Raw genomic sequence first — 13,024 nt, forward strand, 5'->3', positions numbered from 1 at the left:
GGAAAGATTACCAACAAGAAGAAAGATTACCAACAAGAGGTAAGATTACCAACAAGAGGTAAGATTACCAACAAGAGGAAAGATTACCAACAAGAGGAAAGATTACCAACAAGAGGTAAGATTACCAACAAGAGGTAAGATTACCAACAAGAGGAAAGATTACCAACAAGAAGAAAGATTACCAACAAGAGGAAAGATTACCAACAAGAGGAAAGATTACCAACAAGAGGAAAGATTACCAACAAGAAGAAAGATTACCAACAAGAGGAAAGATTACCAACAAGAGGAAAGATTACCAACAAGAGGTAAGATTACCAACAAGAGGTAAGATTACCAACAAGAGGTAAGATTACCAACAAGAGGTAAGATTACCAACAAGAGGTAAGATTACCAGCAAGAGGTAAGATTACCAACAGGAGGAAAGATTACCAACAGGAGGAAAGATTACCAACAGGAGGAAAGATTACCAACAGGAGGAAAGATTACCAACAGGAGGAAAGATTACCAACAGGAGGAAAGATTACCAACAGGAGGAAAGACTTCCAACAAAAGGCAATACTTACGGCAGATAACTTTCGTCCGGAAGACACGATAAGCGCAGTGGTAGCCTATGGTGCAGTACTATCATTATCAGTACATACGTGTGTGTGGTGGGGAGGACGTGGGGGAGAAGTGTGGGTGTGTATGTAGGCTGACTGTAGGGGGGGGGAGGTTATAAGGCCGCGATTATTCCCCCTCCCCCACCCTCAAGTAGGTAAGTGTGAGAGAGAGCAAGTGTATGACATCTGAGAGATAACACACTTACCCATGGTTGTGTTCCCTCACTGGTGTTGCACAGCTCTGACACACACAGCAACACAACAACACCAGTCACGCAGCTACTCGGGAATGGGAAACAATCAGATGGGATCAAGAGCCCTTCATCAGCCTCATGACACCTTCAGTTTAAACACACTACCATCACTCATCACGATTTTCAAACTTACAAAATTTAATTTGACAGTTTTATGTATATACAGAGGGATTCGTTTTTCTTGTCTCCATCCCTCTTCCCTCCCTCTCCCCCCCCCAGTCTTCCCTCCCTCCCTAACACTCCTATCTATCCCTAACTACCTCTTTCTCCCATGTTATACACACACAATCGGTCATGTGTGCAAGACTACAATAAGAATGAATGCGTGAAATATATCTGTTCTATTATGTATCAATATATTTATCTGAGTTAAAGTGATGTGCAGTTTAATATTCTCGAAGCAGACTTAGCTTAGTCACCTTACATGACCTTAGTAAATCAATGTAATACAAAGTAGCATAATCCTGCCTACCTTACCTTGGCTCAACCTATTTAGTTGTTGCTTAGCAGCAGTGAAATATATATTTGATATTCAGACTGGTTTCCGCGAAGTTAGTGCAACAATTTGTCGGAACTCTGTATGTATATGTATGCATATAATTTAGTGTGTATACATAGGTATATATATTTTTTGTCTAGCTCTGTAATGGAGTTTTCAAAAATTCTGTATCTCAAACCATACCCCGGCCGGGATTGAACCCGCGGTCAGAGAGTCTCAAAACTCCAGCCCGTCGCGTTAGCCACTAGACCAGCTAGCCACAATAAGATTCACCCAACTAGAGGACGAATCTTATTGTGGCTAGCTGGTCTAGTGGCTAACGCGACGGGCTAGAGTTTTGAGACTCTCTGACCGCGGGTTCAATCCCGGCCGGGGTATGGTTTGTTTGCAATCGTGTCATTACGATTTGGTGAGTCATTCTGTATCTCCTGCGCACAGTATGGGTCATCCTGAGAGATAGTTTCTTTGGTTTAATATTTTTATTATGCACCCCCCCCCATACCCATCCTGTGGGCTGTAGCCAAAAAGATTACAGAGGAACATAATGGGTCCAGGGACTGGGCCGCTAAGTTTCGATATCTGAACAAATTACAAAAGCAATGAACCACTCACACGTCCACACCTGATCACAACTGTAATGAGTTATTAATGCAAATAATAATTAGGTAACCCCCCCCCCCCGCCACATACAGACACAGACACAGACACAGACACACACACACACACACACACACACACACACACACACACGCGCACACACACACACACACACACACACACACACACACACACACACACAGTGTTAATCCTTTATTTACAGTGAGCAAAGTCACGGTATTTTTCCAGAATGGTTTGTAATATACCACTGTGGATAAAATACTTTGACATAACGAGGCCTGGTCTCAGACCGGGCCACGGGGGCGATGACCCCCGAAACCCTCTCCAGGTATACTCCAGGTATCTTGAACATTTTTCCGAGCGAGGTGTCTCTGAATTCATTAATTTCATCGCACTCCAGGACATACTGACGCAAGGTGTGACAACAGTAACTCCCAGGTAAGAGCAACTTCAGAGCTGATGAAAACGAAGCCTCTGAAACTGCTGAAGCCTGAACTGAACAATTAACGATATCCTGACTGCCCTAGTGAAGTCTTTAGTTCAGACAGGCAGCACAGGACCCGCTCCGCGTGATGGAATATGGGGGGGAGGGGGGCAACACAGCAAGCTTTTGCTCTCACTGGGTTTCGGGGGTCAACGCCCCCGCGGCCCGGTCTGAGACCAGGCTTCATGGTGGATCAGGGTCTGATCAACCAAGCTGTTATCATTAACACACTGAATTCAATTTCATATATTAAAAACACCGTGATAAATTCTTTCGAAAACCGATATGGTGAAGAATGAGACACCTTTGCAACGTTTCCCTCAAACGTTTCCTCAATAAAAATTTCCAAAGGTTACATAAGTATCTCATTCCACGAAAAAATAATGCTATTCACTCTCAGATTTTTGAAAAAAAAAAAAAAAAAAGTATCTGGGAGGTACCCTCTTGTCTACAGGGTAGCAACCCACGCCCACGGTGTGGGTGTTGGCAGGGAGGGGGTGAGGGGAAGAGATGCACGTGGGGAGGGCGTGGGTTTTAGTGGCGCCACACAGACCAGCCAAAACCACACCTTTGGTTTTTGTGGTCGCATCTGTGTTCCCATCGTCCAGCATCCTCACCGTCCTCCTGCAGGAGTGTGCTTGACCACAGAACAGTCTGGATGCTGCACGCCTCTCCCACGCGGCATCTGTCATCAATTCCGTGACTGAAACAATGGTCCAAGTCAGACCGAAACGTCGTCACAGGTTTCTGTTTTCTATCTGCGGGTTGTTTAATATATCACACTCCTTGTATGTTGCCCCCTATATATTCCTTTGATAAGTTTCGCGAGTCTACTCCCGGAGCCCGCCTATGAACCAGGCTCGTCTAGTGCTAGCCTGGTCAACCAGGCTGTTGCTGTTGGAGGTCCAGTGCCCCACATATCCATCACAACCTGGTTGATGTGGCGCCTGATGAAGATACTTGTCCAGTTTCCTCTTAAAGACTTCTACATTTGTCACAGCAGTGTTTCTAATATCTTCTGGTAAGATGTTGAATAATCTGGGGCCACGGATGTTGATATAGTGTTCCCTTATTGTGTCCATTTCAGTGAATACAACACTCACGGAATACACCTTAATAAATGTATGGCGACATCCTCATGAGCCTACCGTAGTCTCCCAGCTCAGATTCATCATTACTTCATGTATGTGTGAAATATGACATGGAAGCACAATTTGCTTCACTTCCCACACCCATACAGAATAGGGTAGCCCCACTGTGTGTGGTGTTCCCACAATGTAACCATCATACAGAACAGGATAACAAAAAAAGGCACAATACCGTGACTGGAACGATACACAAACAACCCGCACATAAAAGAGAGAAGCTTACGACGACGTTTCGGTCCGACTTGGACCATACAACCACACTGTGGGTGCTCCCACAATATAACCATCACACAGAGCAGGATACCCCCACACTGTGGGTGTTACCACAATATAACCATCACACAGAGCAGGATACCCCCACACTGTGGGAACATACAAGCTCGTCCCGCTAAAATCTAGATCACCCACAAACCTGGTTGGCCAAATCATCGTCAGCACACGTTTCCGGTTTTAACCGGACTACTCATGGTCAGTCACCCTTGATACTAGTGAAGGGCTCTTGATCCAAGGAATGAAAGCTACCATCACCTTCCTCGGATCAAACCTAATTGCGTCCCATTCCCCGGGCAATTAGGTACATTAATTTATTTTTAAACGTCTCCAGGTCACCTTCAACAGGCACGTCATCAGGTGACCTTCAACAGGCACATCAGGCGACCTTCAACAAACACGTCATCAGGTGACCTTCAACAGGAACATCATCAGGTGACCTTCAACAAACACGTCATCAGGTGACCTTCAACAAACACGTCATCAGGTGACCTTCAAACACGTCATCAGGTGACCTTCAATAAACACATCTTAAATCTCTATTATCGTATTTATTTTTAAATATATCCACATCTTATTCGACTTTAATTACAAGACAAAGTGTTTGTAAGAGCACAACCCGTGAAGGTTGTACACCCATCATGACGGAAAGTATTGTGGTAAACCTGGTCTGGGGGACGGAAAGTATTGTGGTTAACCTGGTCTGGGGGACGGAAAGTATTGTGGTAAACCTGGTCTGGGGGACGGAAAGTATTGTGGTAAACCTGGTCTGGGGGACGGAAAGTATTGTGGTAAACCTGGTCTGGGGGGACGGAAAGTATTGTGGTAAACCTGGTCTGGGGGACGGAAAGTATTGTGGTAAACCTGGTCTGGGGGACGGAAAGTATTGTGGTAAACCTGGTCTGGGGGGACGGAAAGTATTGTGGTAAACCTGGTCTGGGGGACGGAAAGTATTGTGGTAAACCTGGTCTGGGGGGACGGAAAGTATTGTGGTAAACCTGGTCTGGGGGGACGGAAAGTATTGTGGTTAACCTGGTCTGGGGGGACGGAAAGTATTGTGGTTAACCTGGTCTGGGGGACGGAAAGTATTGTGGTAAACCTGGTCTGGGGGGACGGAAAGTATTGTGGTAAACCTGGTCTGGGGGGACGGAAAGTATTGTGGTAAACCTGGTCTGGGGGGACGGAAAGTATTGTGGTTAACCTGGTGTGGGGGACGGAAAGTATTGTGGTTAACCTGGTCTGGGGGGACGGAAAGTATTGTGGTTAACCTGGTCTGGGGGACGGAAAGTATTGTGGTTAACCTGGTCTGGGGGACGGAAAGTATTGTGGTTAACCTGGTCTGGGGGGACGGAAAGTATTGTGGTTAACCTGGTCTGGGGGGACGGAAAGTATTGTGGTTAACCTGGTCTGGGGGTCTGGAGTTATTATCACATGTGGAAAGACACAATACCTTGACTGAAACAATACATAAATAACCCGCACATAGGAGAGAGGAGCTTACAACGACGTTTCGGTCCTATTGGGACCATTTATAAAGTTACACTGGAGTTACTATCACATCTAGAGTTATTATTACATCTGGAGTTACTATTACATCTGGAGTTATTATTACATCTGGAGTTACTATCACATCCTGGAGTTATTATTACATCTGGAGTTACTATTAAATCCTGGAGTTGTTATTACATCTGTAGTTGCTATTACATCTGGAGTTACTATTACATCTGGAGTTACTATTACATCTGGAGTTATTATTACATCTGGAGTTATTATTACATCTGGAGTTACTATTACATCTGGAGTTACTATTACATCTGGAGTTACTATTACATCTGGAGTTATTATTACATCTGGAGTTACTATCACATCCTGGAGTTATTATTACATCTGGAGTTACTATTAAATCCTGGAGTTGTTATTACATCTGTAGTTGCTATTACATCTGGAGTTACTATTACATCTGGAGTTACTATTACATCTGGAGTTATTATTACATCTGGAGTTACTATTACATCTGGAGTTATTATTACATCTGGAGTTACTATTACATCTGGAGTTACTATTACATCTGGAGTTATTATTACATCTGGAGTTACTATTAAATCCTGGAGTTGTTATTACATCTGTAGTTGCTATTACATCTGGAGTTACTATTACATCTGGAGTTACTATTACATCTGGAGTTATTATTACATCTGGAGTTATTATTACATCTGGAGTTACTATTACATCTGGAGTTACTATTACATCTGGAGTTACTATTACATCTGGAGTTATTATTACATCTGGAGTTACTATCACATCCTGGAGTTATTATTACATCTGGAGTTACTATTAAATCCTGGAGTTGTTATTACATCTGTAGTTGCTATTACATCTGGAGTTACTATTACATCTGGAGTTACTATTACATCTGGAGTTATTATTACATCTGGAGTTACTATTACATCTGGAGTTACTATTACATCTGGAGTTACTATTACATCTGGAGTTATTATTACATCTGGAGTTACTATTATATCTGGAGTTATTATTACATCTGGAGTTACTATTACATCTGGAGTTATTATTACATCTGGAGTTATTATTACATCTGGAGTTACTATTACATCTGGAGTTATTATTACATCTGGAGTTACTATTAAATCCTGGAGTTGTTATTACATCTGTAGTTACTATTACATCTGGAGTTACTATTATATCTGGAGTTATTATTACATCTGGAGTTACTATTACATCTGGAGTTACTATTACATCTGGAGTTACTATTACATCTGGAGTTACTATTATATCTGGAGTTATTATTACATCTGTAGTTGCTATTACATCTGGAGTTATTACATCTGGAGTTACTATTACATCTGGAGTTATTATTACATCTGGAGTTACTATTACATCTGGAGTTACTATTACATCTGGAGTTACTATTATATCTGGAGTTATTATTACATCTGGAGTTACTATTACATCTGGAGTTACTATTACATCTGGAGTTATTATTACATCTGGAGTTACTATCACATCCTGGAGTTATTATTACATCTGGAGTTACTATTACATCCTGGAGTTGTTATTACATCTGTAGTTGCTATTACATCTGGAGTTATTACATCTGGAGTTACTATTACATCTGGAGTTATTATTACATCTGGAGTTATTATTACATCTGGAGTTACTATTACATCTGGAGTTATTATTACATCTGGAGTTATTATTACATCTGGAGTTGCTATTACATCTGGAGTTGCTATTACATCTGGAGTTACTATTACATCTGGAGTTATTATTACATCTTGAGTTATTAATACATCTGGAGTTACTATTACATCTGGAGTTATTATTGCATCTGGAGTTAGTATTACATCTGGAGTTACTATTACATCTAGAGTTATTATTGCATCTGGAGTTATTATTACATCTGGAGTTACTATTACATCTGGAGTTATTATTACATCTGGAGTTACTATTACATCTGGAGTTACTATTACATCTGGAGTTACTATTACATCTGGAGTTATTATTGCATCTGGAGTTATTATTACATCTGGAGTTATTATTACATCTGGAGTTATTATTACATCTGGAGTTATTATTACATCTGGAGTTACTATTACATCTGGAGTTATTATTACATCTGGAGTTATTATTACATCTGGAGTTACTATTACATCTGGAGTTATTATTACATCTGGAGTTACTATTACATCTGGAGTTACTATTACATCTGGAGTTATTATTACAACTGGAGTTACTATTACATCTGGAGTTATTATTACATCTGGAGTTACTATTACATCTGTAGTTACTATTACATCTGGAGTTATTATTACATCTCTGGAGTTACTATTACATCTGGAGTTATTATTACATTTGGAATTACTATTACATCTGGAGTTATTATTACATCTGGAGTTACTATTACATCTGGAGTTATTATTACATCTGGAGTTACTATTACATCTGTAGTTACTATTACATCTGGAGTTATTATTACATCTCTGGAGTTACTATTACATCTGGAGTTACTATTACATCTGGAGTTATTATTACATCTGGAGTTACTATTACATCTGGAGTTATTATTACATCTGGAGTTACTATTACATCTGGAGTTATTATTACATCTGGAGTTATTATTACATCTGGAGTTACTGTTACATCTGGAGTTACTATTACATCTGGAGTTATTATTACATCTGGAGTTACTATTACATCTGGAGTTATTATTACATCTGGAGTTACTATTACATCTGTAGTTACTATTACATCTGGAGTTATTATTACATCTCTGGAGTTACTATTACATCTGGAGTTACTATTACATCTGGAGTTATTATTACATCTGGAGTTACTATTACATCTGAAGTTATTATTACATCTGGAGTTACTATTACATCTGGAGTTATTATTACATCTGGAGTTATTATTACATCTGGAGTTACTGTTACATCTGGAGTTACTATTACATCTGGAGTTATTATTACATTTGGAGTTACTACTACATCTGGAGTTATTATTACATCTGGAGTTACTACTACATCTGGAGTTATTATTACATCTGGAGTTACTACTACATCTGGAGTTATTATTACATCTGGAGTTACTACTACATCTGGAGTTATTATTACATTTGGAGTTACTACTACATCTCGAGTTATTATTACATCTGGAGTTACTACTACATCTGGAGTTATTATTACATTTGGAGTTACTACTACATCTCGAGTTATTATTACATCTGGAGTTACTACTACATCTGGAGTTATTATTACATCTGGAGTTACTACTACATCTGGAGTTATTATTACATCTGGAGTTACTACTACATCTGGAGTTATTATTACATTTGGAGTTACTACTACATCTGGAGTTATTATTACATCTGGAGTTACTACTACATCTGGAGTTATTATTACATCTGGAGTTACTGTTACATTACATTCTCTGTTGTCTGTCTGTCAAGATAGACAACAAGAGTTATGCAATGTTGCAAGAGTAGCAACTGAAGAAATGAGAGGAAGTTTTCTGAGAGTAGCGCAGCGCTGGGTAACACCAGCTCTAAGAGGCACCGGCAGATTACCACCCACCCAACATCCCTCCCCGCCCCCACCCAACAACCCTTCCCGCCCACACCCAACAACCCTCCCCGCCCCCACCCAGTATGGGAAACACTGCACAAAAACAGTGTCCTGCAACCTGTGTCCGTTCTTCACTATTGCTGGATCCTGGATCGGTGGTGGTCGAAGAGGATATAGGCAATATACTAAGTTTTCCTGCCTCCAGCAACATACCGATCAAGAAGCCAAATATTCAGATTACAAGGACAGTAGATCTCTTCTTCAATAGTCATTGCCGGGCTTGTGTGCTTACGTTGAACCGCGTGAAGCTAGCAACGACAGCCTGGCTGACCAGGTCATCAACCAGGTCTGGTGTGGAACAGGACCGCGAGGCGGTGACCTTGGAAGGTGGAACAATAACCACAGAGTGAGGGCTACGTTTACTGGATGTACCAGTAAATACGAGCATAGCTCTTCTGTAAATGACATGGAAGACACCTCTCTCACTAACACTAAAGACAAGTCTCTCGCTAACGCTGAAGACAGCTCTCTAACACTGAAGACAGCAGCTCTCTAATATTGAAGACAGCTCACTAACTACTAACAGGTAACCCTAACAGTCAAGCTAGTGCGCTCAGATTTAAACTACATGAGAAATTAATTAAACCTAAAAAAAAAAATGAGGACGCTGGCATTCCTGCTGAAGGCTGTTACCTGGAGACTCTTCCACCCTCCACCGTTGATGGCCTCAATAACCAAGCTGTTAGCACTGACAGTACACTGACTGTCCAAGGTATACGCCACAGCCCGGTTGATCAGGAACTGACCTGAGGAATTGATCAAGTTCCCTCCTGAAGACAGCCAGGAGTTTGTTAGTGAGTACCTTTATGTATGAAGGAAGGTTGTTGAGTTTTGGTCCCTTTACACTTATTGTATTACCTCTGTGTGTACTCGTCATATCCCTGATAAGTCTCATTCTTTCGTAGGGAGTGATTTAAGTGTGCAAATCTGGTACCAATGCCTCAAGAATTTTCAATTTGTAATTTTTGATGTACCGTTATTGCCTACGTTCCAAGGACTTCCAGCGGTGCCAATAATTAGGTGTTTGACTGAATTTATGCTGACAGTGAAGGTTCTCTGTATCACTGGTTTGGAATTTCTTCTTTTGAAGTTTCTAATTATTCAACTTATCTATTTCCTTGCGTTTATTACAGCAACACCACATCATGGTGTGGTCTGACCTGACTAGGTGGGTCATTGGTTTAAGCCGGTAAGAGACTTGGACCTGCCTCGCATGGGTCAGTAGACCTGTTGCAGTGTTCCTTCTTTCTTATGTTATTATCGCTGAACTTAAGATCTGATATTATCAGTCCTAAGCCCCTGGCACTCCTCTTCTACCCCAATGAGTAGTTGTGACTAATGTGACACGCTGTCACATGTTCCAGTCACCCTCGTGCGCGTTATCTGACTTTGTTTTATACTCTATTCTGATTTTTAGTTTTCCATTTTTTCTCTCATTAGCGGAGTAGCTGAAATTTATCCTTGTTGAACATCACATTGTTTTCTTTGGCCCGTTGAAACACTTGGTTAATATCAGCTGGAGATTTGCTGTGCCCACAATGGACGCCGCTCTCATACGAATTCAAGAATCATCTGCTGAGGATACTTTAACATGACTTTAAGTTTCCTTGTCGGATATGGGAATGAAAAAATGAGTTGAGGTAAGTACTGTGCCGTGAAGAATAGAGCTGGGGTGAGTACTCTGTGTGACCTCTGATTTCACTTTGACTATTACCCTTTATGTCCAATTTTGAGGGGAGTTAAAAGTACTTCTGCCTATTTTTTACTTGATTCGAGGAGATGGAGCTACCTTCTTCCTCTGATCACAAGCGATGACTTCCCATTCCCCCTAGACACTGACTAACCCCTCAGTATTCAGCGCTTCCCCGTAAGCATAATAACTACAGAGCCTGACGTGTTAGGTATAATCTTGACTGGTAGCCAGACTGCGGTATCCGGCAGGTGGCACAATCTACCCATCTACCAGTAACCCTTCCATCGTATCTACCTTCAATCACGCCTATTACCAGCCTCCCTAAAACCCCGTGTAACATTTCCGACCCATTGACTCCCTTTCCAAACACGCCTCGAGGCGCTCACACTCCATGTTTGTTTCTCAGCAGTGTTTGTTTCTCTCATAAGCGTTCTCAAGAGCCTTTAAAAGCTCTTGATCCAATAAATTGGAAGCGGCTTTTTCACCACAGCTACCCACACTAACACACCACTATGATACCCACCACTGCTACCCAAACATCTTCCCGTCACGCATCACTTGGTCTGGTGACCAGCTCGTCTTACTGCCTGGTCTGGTGACCAGGTCGTCTTACTGCCTGGTCTGGTGACCAGGTAGTCTTACTGCCTGGTCTAGTGATCAGCTCGTCTTACTGCCTGGTCTGGTAAACACCTCGTCTCACCGCCTTGTGTATACCTGGAGTATACCTGGAAAGGGTTTCGGGAGTCAACGCCCCCGCGGCCCGGTCTGGTGACCAGCTCGTCTCACTGCCACTGGTGACTACTGATGACAACCGTTCTCCTGCTGCCTCCACACAGAGGAACCCTGCTGGCACCCGTCTCCTGTTACAGGGCCTTAGTATTACAATCCAGAGATGTAACGTTGTATCCTAGACACACGGTTCATCTCTGGGGAATTACAGGCATTTAAAACGTAATGTTGAAAAGTACAACTCTGAACATCACATACTCTACCATAACACCTGCCTCTAGCACCACTCCTGCAACGTCTGCACAAATGGCTTCCACTCTGGAGGAGGCAACTTTAAACGACGTTTCGGCCTGTCCTTGACCATTATCAAGTCGGCATCTTTATTAAAATAAGCGATGGTTACTAAGGTCACACAAAAGCGTCCTGGCATCATTCGCACAACGAAACAACACTACCACTACTGAACACCGTCTTCCAGGCTGAGGGACTGATTACCTCATCTCCCACTGTCTTATATGTATAGTTCTGCAAGGATGAGGGACTGATTAATCTCCCACAGCCTTATGTGTACAGCTCTGCAAGAATGAAGGGCTGATAACCTCATCTTCCACTATCTTGGTACATCACCTCTGTATTGAACTGGGGAGAAAAGTTTCTTAAGATGCAGCAGAGCGAGACACAGAATCTAATTCCTTGGAATTCTGAGTCTAGGATACACGGTAGCAAATCTCTGCTGCCACGAAAGCTGATAAGTGTGAATACCATGAAGGTCCTCCTTGCAGAGGGTTAACCGTGCGTGGAGAAGTGGCTCTTACTGCTAGCTCCTTTACAGGCAAGACGTTATCTCTGTGTATTATAATTACATGTTGTGGCCTCCTTTCTATCCCTGCCCTTGGATAAGCCACTGACTACATAATACTTTATAAAAACAAGCGAGTGTTCCTGGAGGCGCACCCACTAAGGTTCTGAGAACATGTCCACATGTATCAACGCTGCTAAAACACGCCATTAAATCCATAACACGCCATTAAACAACACCAAACTATCCGCAACAAAACACCCCACCTTCCCACACATTCACTATACTTTAACAAAACATCTAAATTTTCAGCTTATTGACGGTATACAATACCGACAAGTTGATGAATTTGACACAAAAACATTTGGATATGTTTATTGCCTAAACGTTTCACCTGGACAACAGGCTTCTTCAGTTGAATAAAGGCGAATATAACACCGAGACAATAAGTGGTTTCGACGTATCCGTCAGCCTTGGTTATAAGTGATCAGTCTTTCAAGCCTTTCAAGCCTGAGAGACTGACTACCTCCTACCAGGGCTGATGGAGTAATCACATTAAAGCAATACAACGATAACAAAAAACAACAACAATCACATATAACTCACATCGCCACCAAAAACAGTTCTAGCAATAGTAGCAACACCAGCACCAGTGCTAACACTATCAGCAGTAGCACTGCCAATAACACCCAGAAGTCTTCAGTGTGGTATTCCCCTGAAGAAAGCTGCTGCGCAGGAGCAACGTTTCAACAACAGAGACACTCAAGTGTTGTACATGTGCCTTATGTATCAA

General features: G+C 41.9%; 1 protein-coding gene across 3 annotated transcripts in view; it reads right to left on the reverse strand.

The window, feature by feature from the left end:
* for (cGMP-dependent protein kinase for) overlaps positions 1-13,024 on the reverse strand; it is a 1,322,775-nt gene that overhangs the window by 594,700 nt on the left and 715,051 nt on the right. The gene's annotated exons all lie outside the window — the stretch shown is intronic.

Source organism: Cherax quadricarinatus, chromosome 18 (genome assembly GCF_038502225.1).
Source record: "Cherax quadricarinatus isolate ZL_2023a chromosome 18, ASM3850222v1, whole genome shotgun sequence".
Lineage (NCBI taxonomy): Eukaryota > Metazoa > Arthropoda > Malacostraca > Decapoda > Parastacidae > Cherax > Cherax quadricarinatus.